This window comes from Vidua chalybeata, chromosome 3 (assembly GCF_026979565.1).
Source record: "Vidua chalybeata isolate OUT-0048 chromosome 3, bVidCha1 merged haplotype, whole genome shotgun sequence".
NCBI lineage: Eukaryota > Metazoa > Chordata > Aves > Passeriformes > Viduidae > Vidua > Vidua chalybeata.
In genome coordinates, this window is record NC_071532.1 from 86,091,058 (window position 1) to 86,105,600 (window position 14,543).

The following is a 14,543-nucleotide window of genomic DNA, read 5'->3' on the forward strand; positions in this document are numbered from 1 at the left end:
AACATAAATTAAAAACCCTAATCTAAACCCAAACTCCGGGATGCAACAGACATCCACCTGTTAATTAGTTACTATAAAAAGTACAAGTCAGAGGATAAAATGCTAATATATAAAACTCAGGATGCTGAAGTTTTTACAGTTTTAGGACTAATTTTTTTTTTGAAAGGCAGATTTTGCTAAAATTTGTATCATTTTTATAAGAATATCATATAAGGCACAATATTCATTCAGATTATCAGGGGGCAATGAAATAACACTATATTCCTATACATGATACTGGGTTTGGTCTGAAATTATAGGATAATGAATGAATGATTATATTTGCAAACTGAACTAAGTTTCTATTTTTACAGAGAGGTCATTTATGGTTATAGGGTTGTAGAAAAATTGTGCAGATATATAATTTGATGTGTAACATCTTTGTCAAACTCTATGTACTACACCTATTTTTTTCACAATATCAAAAATTCCATTTCCTGGCTCTCTAAATAATCTAAAGCATTTATGAAGATACTTTAAAATATGGTCCTGGAAGAGCTTGGCCAAAATATGACCCAATAATAACTTTTAAATCATTGCATTTCACAGGGCTGGAAATAGAAAATTCGGGCTGAGTCATAGTTCATATTCTGCTCTTCCTAATCACTGTAATAAAGTTCAAAGTCACATTGCTTCTATGTATTTTAACCATATCAAGCCTCAAGACTGAATGCTGTTTTTCTTAAGGAAAATAGAAAACATTTTGTAAATATTTTTTAAAAATTAAAAGAAGAAATTAGTCCAAAGAATATTTAATATTTCAAAACATGCTGTAAAATTGTTAACAGATTGACTATTGACCTAATTTTTAACCAAAGAAATCTGTAAAAGAAAACAATATGGTAAAAAGTGTTCAGCAATCTGTGATATTTTTTTTCTTTCTAAGCATTTATAAGAACAATTTATAAAGAACCGAGACTACGAAGCTATTAACAGCATGTGGCAACATGCATCTTTTTTAGAGATTTCTTTATTAAAAAGCAACATGCAAGGTAGATCAATCTTTTAAAAATGTATGCATTTAAAAAATCCCAAGCATCTTCGAGTTATGAGGGGTTTTACATTTTGTTTTGGATTTTTTTTATATAGATTTATATATATATACATGTTTTTCGGTTTTTTTTCCAAATGAGTTAGCTGCATACAACCTGTATAGATAATAAACATATTTTTAGAATTTAGTAGAAGATTAAGCAAAAAATGTCTAAATCTTAACTGAAATCTGTCACATTCCTATAGCTAATGATGAGGTACATTATCAAAGAGATATCTAACAGATACTTTCTTTAACACATATATAAGTGTATGCATACATATAAACATACATATATATTTGCACATTAAATATATTTATGTTTTTGAAGTGAATTAAATTGTATTTTCTGTTTGTTTTTTTTTTCTTTTTTGTTCAAAGGTTCCACACATATATTTCCTTTACTGTCAATCATGTTAACACATTCAATAAGAGGAAACTTACAAGCTGGGCATTTAAAGGTCTTCCAGACACAAACTGAAAAAAAATAATTCTTGCAGTAGGGGTCTGCATTATTTTTCTGTTTACGTCATGTGTCATTTAACTGTCAAACCTGCCAGCTGTTCTCATGGAAATGTCACCTACGCTGTAATTTTAGGAAGTCTTCCAGTGTGGTTTTTGCAGATATTATATAAACAAACAATCTATTTTAGAAGGAAATTTAAAAGTTTTGGACAAGATATGGTCATTTAACCTGGCAAGCCCTTACCCTTTACAATTACCGTATCTCCCATTCCTGGTTTGACATAAAGAGGTGAAATTCTCATTAGATTTTGCAAAGCATTTGACTTGATAGTAAAGCATAAAAATTTGCCCTTTTATGAAGTCTGAAATTTCCCATTAAATTTATATTTTAGAAATGTAAATATGTATGTGAAAATGTTATAGTCAATACCAAAGACACCTTTTTCCTTCGCTGACCACATTTTTTTCCTCATTTTATTCTTCTCATCTTTCTTGGATAATTTGAGATAATCATGCTTGTGAATACTGATTTTTTTTTTTTTTTTTTGAAACTATGTGGCTATGCTTACAGCTCATTTAATGGGATACTGGAGAAATTTTGAGTTACAGAGTTGTTTAACATAACTCAATATTTTTTTTTAAAAAAAGCCATTATCAAGGAAAAAGCCATATCAAGATGGTGAAAAGAATTAGTTTGCATGGTAGTAATAAATATTAAGCACTCAGGGGTGTAATCCACTTTTGGAACTTTCATAGAAAACCTTACTGTGGTATATCAATACTTAAAGGGGGCTCTAAAGGCAGAGGTTTAACTAAAGCCTGCAGTGATAGAACAAGGGGAATGGTTTTAAACAGAAAGAGAATAGGTTTAAATTAGAAATAAGGAAGAAATTTTTTATGAGGAGAATAGTGAGACACTGCAACAGGCTGCCCAGAGAAGTTATGCATGCCCCATTTCTGGAAGTGTTCCAAGTCAGGTTGGACAGGACTTTGACCATAGTGATCTAAGTGGAAGATATCCCTGTCCATGGCAGAGGTTAAAACTAGATGATCTTCAAGGTCTCTTCCAACTCATGCTTTTCTATGCTTTTATGATTCTGATGAGCTTCCTTGTTTCTAGCAACTTGTTTGTATTAAGACACACACACATAGGTGGCTGGCTTTACAGGATTCAGTTACTGAGAAATTTCAGCCACCAGTGTTCACATACTTATCCCCAGTATACTGCTAGTTTGAGAATTTGATGTCTGTTTTCACTGCTTCAGCTTTCCTTTGTGTTTTTGCGTAGCATCACTGTGTGGCTAGGCAAGATTCCCTGAGAGGTGGGAACTTTCTGTATGGTGTTCACATACATATTTATCCCCAATATCCTACAGAGTCTGAGAAAGAAATAAAAGAGATTGTTTCTGTTCTTGTGACAGCAGAATCTTTCCATCCTCATATCCCCCATCAGAGACTTATGTCTAATAACTTAAAAATTGAGGACTTTCCTTCTGCAGTGGAAATTCTTGGGGGGCAACAACTCAGGGATTTCTTCCAGCTAACAAAAATTAGGTAGCTGAAGCAGAATGGAACGGGCTTGTGTTATCAACCATGTACAGGAAAAACCCCCACTGAGCTGTGCCATAACCTTCAGTCATTGAAACTCAGTAAATTTAATTTTATGTCCGTTTTCCTACCTCAGCTTTCCCATGTGTTTTTGTGTAACATCACTGTGCAGCAAGGGAAGACTCCCTGAGAGATGAGAATTCCTGAATTTTCATTAAGTTCTATTACTGCGGTTTTTCATTTTCTACAGTTAATCCTGATGCTTAAAGCAAGATTGAGTGGATGTAGAAATCTTTTTAGATTTAGCCCTCTGTTTGGAACTGGCATTTATGTGGCTTAAAATACTCCCTTTCATTCTTTGCCAGAAATTATTTTCATGTAGTCATGCCTATTTCAGGGTTTTTGGGTTTGTTTTTTTTTTGCTACCTTGAATTTCTGTATAATTCTTCTGTATGCTACATCTGGAGCCCCTTTTCTTTGTATACTCATTCAACATGACTTCATTCAAAAGCATTCTTGCTTCTGAATTCTTTACTATTAATATTGTTTCTTGGCTTCTAAACAGTGGTGTCCTGCTGGGCCATCAGTGAGATTTAAGTGCTAAAGTTTGCACATATCCTTGTAAATCATATTTCATATGGAGGAGAAATTACCCACACACTCTCTCATTATATTCTGAGTGCAACTAAGGTGAAAAATGTGATTAATTTTGATATAAAACATTTCAAATTCACTTTCCCAGCTCTTTTAAATCCAATTATAATATTTTCTCTTCATTTTTACAAACTGATTTCACACCCGCAGAAGTACATTTCAAGGAGGTTATTGATAATCCATATCACTCAGCAAGTCATGAATCATACAATTACGCTGTCCCTTCAGAAACCAGGTAGCTCTGTACAGACTGAGCACCAGAACAGATACCCCTGTTGATGCCTTAAATCCTTGGACTATAATCTGGCATTGCATCAGACAGTTCTAGCTGTGTTCAGTTGAAAGCCTCTCAGACAGTATGTTAATAGCAACAGAATGGACAAGCTAAAATTTTCCAGACACCTGTGATGCCTGGAGAGGCTACCTAGAATAGAGGCTGGATAGAGTTAAAGGAGGTATTGAAAAGCCTTCAAAGAATACACCTTGGGCAGCACAAGAGCCCGGCTGGGGCTCTGCCCAAGATGGACCCAAAATGGACCCAGGATGGATGATCGGTCATGAGTTTTCACACTTTTATAGGTTTTGGTCTGTTTACATATTGGGGTTTGTTGTCAATAAGAGTTTCAGGTTATGAAGTCCCATCCTCCCAGATTGCTCTGCTCAATTTGCTGTTGTTTTTCCTTTTTGGGCCTGAGGCTGTAACGGCTGTCCTTGGCTCTTGGGCTGGAAAAGGTTTGTTTTGTCTAACTAAACTGTGAAGATGTCACAATTTGACGCTGGCGCAATGAGCCCCCATGAAAATGCACCTTCCCAAAATAAATGCTGTGAGATGCGATCAGGAACAGAGCAGAGCAGGCCCAAGTTTAGAAATAAAGGAGAAAGAACTTTATTAAGCTACTACTATGACAAAAGACACACACTAAATCCAGAATGAAAAACCCTCTAAAACATTCCTCCTCCCCCCACCCAAACTCCAACAAACCACAGTGAGACACAACTTGGACCCTCAATCAAGTCATCAACCTTCAGATAATCAATACTCAGTCTATCAAGGGAGAGAGGAGCCTCTCCTGTGCCATAGACCCCCCAGGAAACACAGCTGCGACCTCTGGTGTTTCCATGTCACACATGGCACCTCCCGGAGAAAATCTGCCAGTGTGACACTCTCCTTTCCATGTCACAGTGCTCTCACCACCATGCATGGACAGACTGCTCATAGGGCTCCTTTAAGGATGCTTTGCCAAGGACCAAAAGAAACAACAGTTCAGTTTCTCATTTCTGGGACCACAGTCCCCCCCGCCCATTTTCTTCCTTCCCTGGGGCCGGCAGAATCAAGAACAGAGATCTTCTTCCTGAGGACAGAGGTCATCACCACACCCTCCTCAGCTTTTCTCTATTCACTCCATTCCTGTGCTGGTAGTCGCTGAAACAGGTCTCTTGGCTCACCATTGCATTCCCCTAAAAATGCAGTCTCTGTTGCAGAAGAAATTGGTTCAGTCTATGGCTAACAAGAAAAGTCCAGCCAAAAGCCACTCCCTCATCTCCTCCCACCTAGAATTTCTTATTCTATCATCTCAGGTCCCAGACTGTCTCTCTTCTCTTTCAAATCAAGGAGGAGTAACATTTTGCAAAGCTTTCATTTCCCAGGAAAGGGAAAAGTCTCAGACTCACTGGACAGCTGAAATCTCTGCCCAGAACTCCAACTCCCACGGCTGGGCACCTTCCCCCACTTCTCCTTCTCCTCTGCCAGCAAATTCCAGGTGCCATCAGCTCTCTGTCTCTTTCCTTCTGGAGGGGTTGGGGGGGAACAAAGGCATCTCCGTTTCTCTCCACCCTTCCGTCCGCAGGACCTGGCCTGGTTCCAGTCCTTCAGCCCCTGGCCTACCTCGACCAGGCCACATGGCTTCCCCTCCCCCACACAGCCTGTGGCCGGGCAGGGGAGGTCTGCACTGCACTCTGACCGGAACCAAAGGGAGCGTTCCCCTGGGAGTTCTTGCTTTTAACCCCCTGTGTTCTCAGAGACGTGTCTGTGCCTTCAGTGGTCACTCCAGGTGCCAATATCCAAACCTGACCACTGATTGGTTTGACCACAACTTCCTGAGAAACTTCACTTCTGTGTCAAACCATGACAGAAGAGAATTTGCAAACACTTTATATGAAGTTCAGAGTTATGTACTGATACAGTACAGAATCTGGAAAATATGAAAGCTAAAACTTAAGCTATCATCTGTTTGTCCAGATACTTGTGGTCAGATTCATGCTATGATATTGTTTCACTCATACAGGTTTACATTTCTAATCAAGACACTGACTTTTGATGTAATATTTCGTAAGAAAAAGGAAGAAATAAAACATAAAAGGATAATGTTCTACTAGAATGAAGGAAACAAGATGCTTGAAGGCTTAATTTGTACAAACAAAAAAAAAAAAAGAAAATTATGAATATAGGAAGATATTTTAAGTATCTTGATTAGGTCAGACACAACCAAGCTACTCATAAAAGATACATAACATAAAAATTGCTGGGTTTGATATAAAATTAGTGTAGAAAAATGTAATTACTTGTAATGTGCTGGTCAGACTGAATGTCCTAAAAATTTCTTATGACCTTAGACTTTTTTATTTTACTAATCTATGACTAAGTTAAATGATAAATTAGTGGTAAACTGCCTCATTTCAACACACAGACATATTCTTTGCAACTTGCAGTTTTTTTCAAGGTTGTGTCTTAAGTACAAATTATACTGGTTGCTGCACAAACAATATAGATCATTATACTAATTGTGCAATTTTCTTTTCAATTTATTGTCTCCTGTATTATTGCAACACTATGTTGAAAGGTGTGTGGAGGGTTGCATGTGTGTGTATACATCTGTGCACTGGGGTAAATACATTGGGTAGTAAAAATGTTTCAGAACTGATAAACTTCAAATGTTTGAAAAACTATTTATAGTGTCCCAAAAGTATTACTTGCAATGTGGAAAATGCAGAAGATAATAAAGAGAAAATAAACTTTTGAAGTATGGAATATTAGAAAATCAATTTAGTTAAATAGCAGCAATGCTTATTTTCAAACCACTGTATTAAAACAAGCAAAGATGTTCAGTTTAACTGGTCAATCCATTGTAGTATATTATATATGTCCCTCTTGTCATTTTTAACAAAACCAAACATCTTAACTTTCAGTATTTCCTCAAAAGAATGGAAGATAAAATCTTTCTTATTTCAAGTATTATCACAAAGTCATGTGATGACCCATGAACAAAACCAGTGTTGTTGTTTTCCAGAGTATAAGGTATTTTTTAACATACTTGGATTAAACTTTGTATAATCAATGAAAGCAGAAATTGGAAAAGGTAATTCAGCTTTTTTCTGATGAGAGACATGGTATTCTGGGTTTTTTTCCTCATGTAATCAGAATTACCTCAAGAGGTTCTCACACTCTGACTAATAAGCTATTACTGGGCTGTTGCTCCTCTGGCAGCCAAAGGTACAAATCAGGACCTTTTATTCCCAATGAAATAACAAGAAGGATTTTGAAGATTTGTGCGCATCCAAGAACAGCCTGATCTAATCTTCCATAAGTAGCTGTTAGTCACTCTCTCCTAGTCCTGCCTCTCAAAGATCTGGGCAGATTCTTTTGAAAAATACAACCATATCATAGTTAGGAGCTTTCTTTGGCTTGAGATCTGCTGAGAATCAAAGGATCTTTGAAAGTTTTCCAGATACCTGTTTGTGATTTTATTGTTGTGAGCAGTAGCTTTTTCCATATGGGCATCTGGAAACAGTGGGATAATATTTCTTTGCAGTAAATAAACAATACTAATACAAATAAAAAATTTAGGTTGGGAAAAAAAAAAGAAGAAGAAATATTCCAGTTTCTTGGCTGAAATAAATACCAAAGTTACTTGTAAGCCCAAACACGCAATTTGGTTGATGTGGCAAGAGATGCTGACAAAAGTATTTGTTTTGCTTAGTTAAAACTGAATAAAATTTTGAAGTGACTAATTTTCTTGATGGCAACCCTAATAATTTGACATCATATTTAAGCAATTTTAATCAGAAACTTTATTTTTTCACTGAAAATGTTTCTACCAAGACATTTAGTCCACTAATGTCACTGATATAATTTCCATCATTTGAAGGTACCATCTATTTCAGTTTCTAACACATTTCATTATCTGATTGTGTGAGATGTCTTCCTTTTTAACACTTCTGACTAAATTTCCTTTTTCTGCAATTCTTACTTGAAATCTTATCCTATAATAGTCAAACATTTACAGTTCTTAAATTTTTTTCAAGCTATCTTTTTCAAGTTTTTTTAACACTATTTCTGTGTTTTGGAAGTAATGCCAGAAAAGAAAGATGATGACCAAAAATAGTATAATTAAATAGAGCTAAATTTTATTTTTTTTCTGTTGCAAACTTTAACTCAAAGGGTTCAAAGTCTATGAGTGTCCTAGTACCTTTCATGAGTGCGTTTTGTACCTTTTAAAAGATGCATGCATATATGGGTGTAAAATAATGTTAAAATATCAGTGATGGGAGAGCACACATTTGCAAAACTCATAGAGTTGAGTTGAATTACTTAATTTTTCTTTTTGCTTTCTGATTCTTTTATGACTGGAAAACTTCAGTGATAAACAATAACTTTCTCTTGTTCTCTAATTCTCTCTTGCTTCTCTTTCTTTGTTCATGGAGTATAACATTTTTAATAAACCAATTCACAATGAGAGTGAATTATTTCAATTTTTTGATGCTTTTTTTAGTTTACAGAGAAAACAGATGGCTAGCAGTTATGGTCCCATGGTCTGCTTTTGGCTATTCATTGGTGCAGGAGAGAGAAAAAAGGAGGAAAGCACTAGCAGCCAGGATCCCTCAAGCAAAAAGCACTTCCACAAGAGTGAGTCAGAGCACCTGAGGGAGGCAAGCAGAGTGCTTATCATCTCTCTCATTTATTACCTGAGAGGCTGATGGCAGATGGAGTGAGAGAACATAGGTCTCCTGTAGGGGTAGATATGGAAACAAGATCATTGATTGCTGTGTACAAAATCACAATAAAGAAACCGGTGGAAAAACTGCCTGGAAGCAAAATAAGAAAATGCATAAAACAGCAATAAAAAAAATAAGACCAATAACAATTTTAAGCAACCAGGCATCATAGAGCTGTGAAACTTCAACCTCTCTGCTCTTTTGTCTCATAATATGATGTGCCAGTTCTAGCCTTACACACAAAATTTTTATGAAATATAGCTTGTGCTTTTAACATCACAAGCTCCCATTCCACAAGTCTAACATTGCCCTTCTAATAGATTCCAGGGTGTTAAGGAAAAACAGGTGTTCAACAATCTGTGGCATATGGAGTTTCTACTCTGACTTTAATTTACTTCTGTTCCTTTCTCTGTAAACTGCACTGTGATATACATTACCTGGTTTCCCTTTGAGTAAACATGGAATAGGTACAAGTCTTTTCTTTTCTTTTCTTTTCTTTTCTTTTCTTTCTTTTCTTTTCTTTTCTTTTCTTTTCTTTTCTTTTCTTTTCTTTCTTTTCTTTTCTTTTCTTTTCTTTTCTTTTCTTTCTTTTCTTTTCTTTTCTTTTCTTTTCTTTTCTTTTCTTTTCTTTTCTTTTCTTTTCTTTTCTTTTCTTCTCTTCTCTTCTCTTCTCTTCTCTTCTCTTCTCTTCTCTTCTCTTCTCTTCTCTTCTCTTCTCTTCTCTTCTTTTTTTCTTTTCCTCCAACTCTTTCAACATTATCAGTGCAGAATATTCTGATGGCTGGAGAGGAGCTGTGTAAAATACATTGCAAATCAAAAGGAATGTTTCAATTTTGCTTTGTGTCAATGCTAAGCAAACCCACATAAAAACTTAAATTTTGCATGTTTCTACAGACTATGGAATGAATCTGCAGAACTTGAAAGAATGAGACTAGTTAAAGATTCAACCAATATTCCACTTGTTGGCCTACTTTTCAGTACCTTTGTTATTGTTTAAAGTTATCTGTCCTAAAAATTCTTTTGCCTAGTTTGAAACTACAAAAGAGGAATATTTTGAAAGTTCAAAGCAAATCAGCCAAGCTGCTTTCAGCTTGTAGGGCAGCAAAAATGTAACAAGTTTCTGCTTCAATTTACACATTCATTATGTTAATTCTTTGAAGTTATTTTGGGAGGAATGTGTTAGCAACCTTCACTGGAACATATTCTGTTTCATGTGTGCATGCATTCATGTTCTTGGATATTTGTTCACAAAAAAAATCATATATGGTTTAAAATAAAATTGTCCTCATATGGCAAACTGTTTTTTTTTTTTTTTTCCCACTCACAGCTTTGTGGATTTTGCTATTGAATTGTAGCAATTTTGGTTATTTTGGACAATCAAGTATTCTCACTCTCCAAATCTCCTGAAATTGTCTCATTATAATTGAAATATATTCACTATAGCTGACATAATGGTTAATATATTAATTCTGATTTTCATTTGTATGCCTTTTTCCTCTGTTGCTGATGTCAGATTGGTGATATGATAGGCTAAATCTGCATTAATCACAGAATCACAGAATCAGCTAGGTTGGAAAAGACCTTGGAGACCATCAAGTCCAACCCATGACCTAGCACCAGCTTAGCAGCTATGCCATGGCACTGAGTGCTGTATCCAGTCTGTTTTTAAACACCTCCAGAGGCAATGACTCCACCATTTTCCTGGGTAGCCCAATGCCCAACCACACTTTCTGTAAAGAAATGTTTTTCTAATGCCTAGTCTAAACTTCCCCTTGTATAGATTAAGACTGTGTCCACTTGTCCTGTCACTGGTGGCCTGGGAGAAGAGGCTGACACCCACCTGGCTACAGCCTCCTTTCAGGGAGTTGTAGAGAGGGATAAGGTCTCCCCTGAACCTCCTTTTCTCCAGGCTGAACACCCCCAGCTCCCTCAGCTGCCCTTCACTAGTCTTGTGGTTTAGATCCTTCACCAGCCTCTTTGCCTTTCTCTGGATATGTCTGAGCATCTCAACATCCTTTCTAAATTGAGGGGCCCAGAGCTGGACACAGCACTGAAGGTGCAGCCTCACCAGTGCTGAGTACAGGAGAAGAATGGCTTCCTGCTGGCCACATCATTCCTGATACAGGCCAGGATGCCACTGGCCTTCCTGGCCACCTGGGAACACCACTGGCAAATCAATTATACATGCCTGTATTTTCTCTTTCGTGTTGAAGTTTGCATTATTAAACTCTCTCACACCCCACTACTGGGAAGCCATGTCAAAACCATATGGTGTTAAGAGTTACTGAGCAATACTATCCCTCAAAGCATGCCCAGGTACAACTTGGGGAATATTAGTTGCCCCTGACCAAACTGCTAAATGTGGCAGTAATTTAATGACAGGTTTTTTGTCTTCCAGTACCTTGTGATGGTCCCTGACCCAGTCAAATAAACCAGCAGAGGTGTAACCTGTATATAACCCTCCTCCCAGGGATTCACTTGGCTGTGATACAAAGCCTGGTTTTGATAGAGAACAGCTGTGCAATCTTGGCTTAGATTTTTGAGAAAACTGCTAAGCAGTAGGAAGGAGTCATCAGAAAGTGCATAAGCTGTAAGCTATTCAAGGTAAGAAAGGCAAAATTTCAGACAGAGAGAAGACTATTGAGACTGGGTACTTAGTAGATCAAGGATTCAGGAGGGAAAACACTGATATGAAAGGGTAAGAAATCCTAGGGAAAAAACAGAGAATTGAAAAACAGCAACTTGGCAAAGTAAAAGGAGCAGTAGAATTCCATAAGTAATAGCAGTCATCCTTTATTCAGCTTCTTGGTGAGGGAGTAAACAGCAAGAGACCTATTAGATGTCGTACCATGAGCAGTGAATTTATTAATGCTTAACCCGTTGATCCTCATTATCTTTTGCATTATCTATTGTTTATGTTAGTCTATGGACAATTGGTTTGGTCTTTAAAATGGCATATCACAGAATATTCTGAGTTGGAAGGGACCCACAAGGATCATCAAGTCCAATTTCCTGCCCTGCACAAGTCCACCCCTAAGAGTCACATCATGTGCCTGAGACCATTGTCCAAATGGTTCCTGAACTCTGTCACACTGGAGCCGTGACCACTTCCCTGGGAAACTCTTCCAGTGTCAACTAACCTCTGGAAGAAGAACCTTTTCCTGATATCTAACCTAAACATCCCCTGACACAACTTCAGGCCATTCCCTCAGATCCTGTCACTGTCACCAAAGAGAAGAGATCAGTGTCTGCCCCTTGTCTTTCCCTCACAAGGAAATTGTAACTGCAATATCGCCCTTCTTCTCCCAGCTGTACAGACCAAGCTACTTCAACATGGCTTCCCCTCAAGGTCCTTCACCATCTTTGTTGCCCTCCTTGGATGATCTCTAATAGTTTAATATCTGTTTTGTATTCTGGCACCAAAAACTGCACACAGCACTCGAGGTGAGGCCGCCCCAGTGCAGAGCACAGCAGGACAGTGCCCACCCTTGCCCAACTGGCAATGCTGTGCCTGATGCCCCCCAAGACAGGGTTGGCCCTCCTGGCTGCCAGGGCACTGCTGACTCATGTTCAACTTTCCTTAAATCAGTATTCCCAGGTCCCTTTCTGTGGCACTGCTTTCCAGCACCTCATTCCCCAGGGTTGCCCCACTCATAAGGTGTTTTTGTTCACAGTAAAAATTGTCCATCAACATAATTCAGAAAGGGTTCTCACCAAGGGTTGGTGAGATTATATGAAAAGACAAATTATCAATTTGATGATACTCATTTAAAAACAATCTCTTTCTCTCTAGGAAATTGGTTTTTTTTAATTGTACAAAGCACAAACTAAAATAAAACAGATTTCTTATATTTTAAGGTTATTAATGTGGTTTCAAAATTTATGGCCCTGATCTTGTAGAGAACTTGATTTTACATGAATATCACAGGTAAATGATTCATTGCAAGATTAGGAGTATATTAGAATATAATTAATTGGACTGCAGCCCTAGGAAAATTGTATTGCATTAACGTGTCCTCAGTCAGAGATTATGTTTTTTCATTAATTCATTTTTCATGAGAGCAATGCTGTGGGGAACCAGGTAGCATTTCAAGAAACAATTAAAATAAACAAGAATCAAAATATGGATGGCCAGGCTCTGGTAATGCCCTCATGTTCAGCTCTGCTCCTCTTCCAACTTCTCTACGTATTATTGGTTTTGAATCTCACTGTCAGTGTGGCCAAAAAGACTTGAGTTACTGGACATAAATATTTGAACTAATAAAAAAATGTCTATCACATAATGTTCCTCATTCTGCTTTCAAGTTTTGTTACTTTGGCTTGTAAGCTCTTGTAAAATTAGACAGTGGTGATTTAATATATAGGGCATCTGTTACTGTGTGGTTGTACATGCCTTCATACATTCTCAGAGGACATCTATGCAGAATACATAAAGGATAAAATAGTAATACAAAGAAGAAGTAGAAAAAATCCTAGATTTTATTTAGGCACTGTCATGATTTAATCTCAACTGGTAAATAACACCATGTAACTGCTCACTCATTCCCTCATCAGCAGGATAGGAAGAGAATTGGAAGCATAAAAATGAGAAAACTGGTGGGTTGAGATAAAGACATTTTAAGAGGTGAAAAAAAAAGCTGTGTGCGCAAACAAAACAAAGCAAGGAATTCATTCTATGCTTCCCATGGGCAGGAAGGTATTCAGCCATCTCCGGGAAAACAGGCCTTCATCACAGTTTTTTTCTTAAGATAAAGCCCTCATTCCAAATATCTTCCCTTTCCTGCTTCCCTCAGTTTTACAAAGTAAGCATGACACTATGTATTACAGGATATCTCTCTGGCCACTTGGAGTCAGCTGTTATGGCTGTGTTCCCTCCCAACTCTTTGTGCACCCCCAGACTCCTTGCCAGCATGGCAGTAGGAGAAGTAGAAAGGACCTTGGCTCTGTGAAAGCCTTGCTCAGCAATGACAAAACCATCTCTATATCGGCAATCTTGTTTTCAGCACAAATCCAAAACATATCCCATAGCAGCTACTGTGAAGAAAATTAACTCTACCCCAGCCAAGACCAGCATATTATTCACCCTCAATTCCACATTATATGGTATCATGTTCAGTACATAAAGCTGGGGGAAGAAGAAGGAAGTGGGTACACATGGCATGATGGTGTTTTTCTTTCCAGGACTCTGTTGTGTGTGATGAAGCCCTGTTTTACTGGTAATGGCTGAACACCCGTCTGTCGGTTGGAGACAGTGAATTAATTCCTTGTCTTCTTTGCTTGCAAGTACAGTTTTGCTCTCCTGATTAAGCTGTCTTTGTTTCAGCCCATGAGTTTTCTCACTTTTTGCCTTTCTGATTTTCTCCACCATTCCTTAAGTGATGGAGTCAGCAAGTGGTTGCATGGTGCTTAGTTGATATCTGGGGTTATTCATATTAAACTTTCATATTCATTCCTCATTGATCCTTTCAGTTTTCAGAGTTCAGATACTTTTCTATCCATCACTGTATTTTAACATACAGGCTTTACAACAATGAACATATGAAGGTAAAGCATCCAAGACATCTAAGCTGTTTTACAAGTGTTTGACTTAGTGTAATGTAAATTAATAAATATGGATTTTATCACAGGATTTTCATATTTTGATCTACCTACCATAGTCAAAAAGAACAAAAAGTATCGTGAAAAAATTGACATTTAAATAGAAAATATATTTTAACTGATACAAGGCTTAACATGCATACTTGTTGTTCCTCTTTCAGTCATTTCTACATGCTTCAAAGTTAGTTTGCAGTGTATATACTCTGTTTTTAGG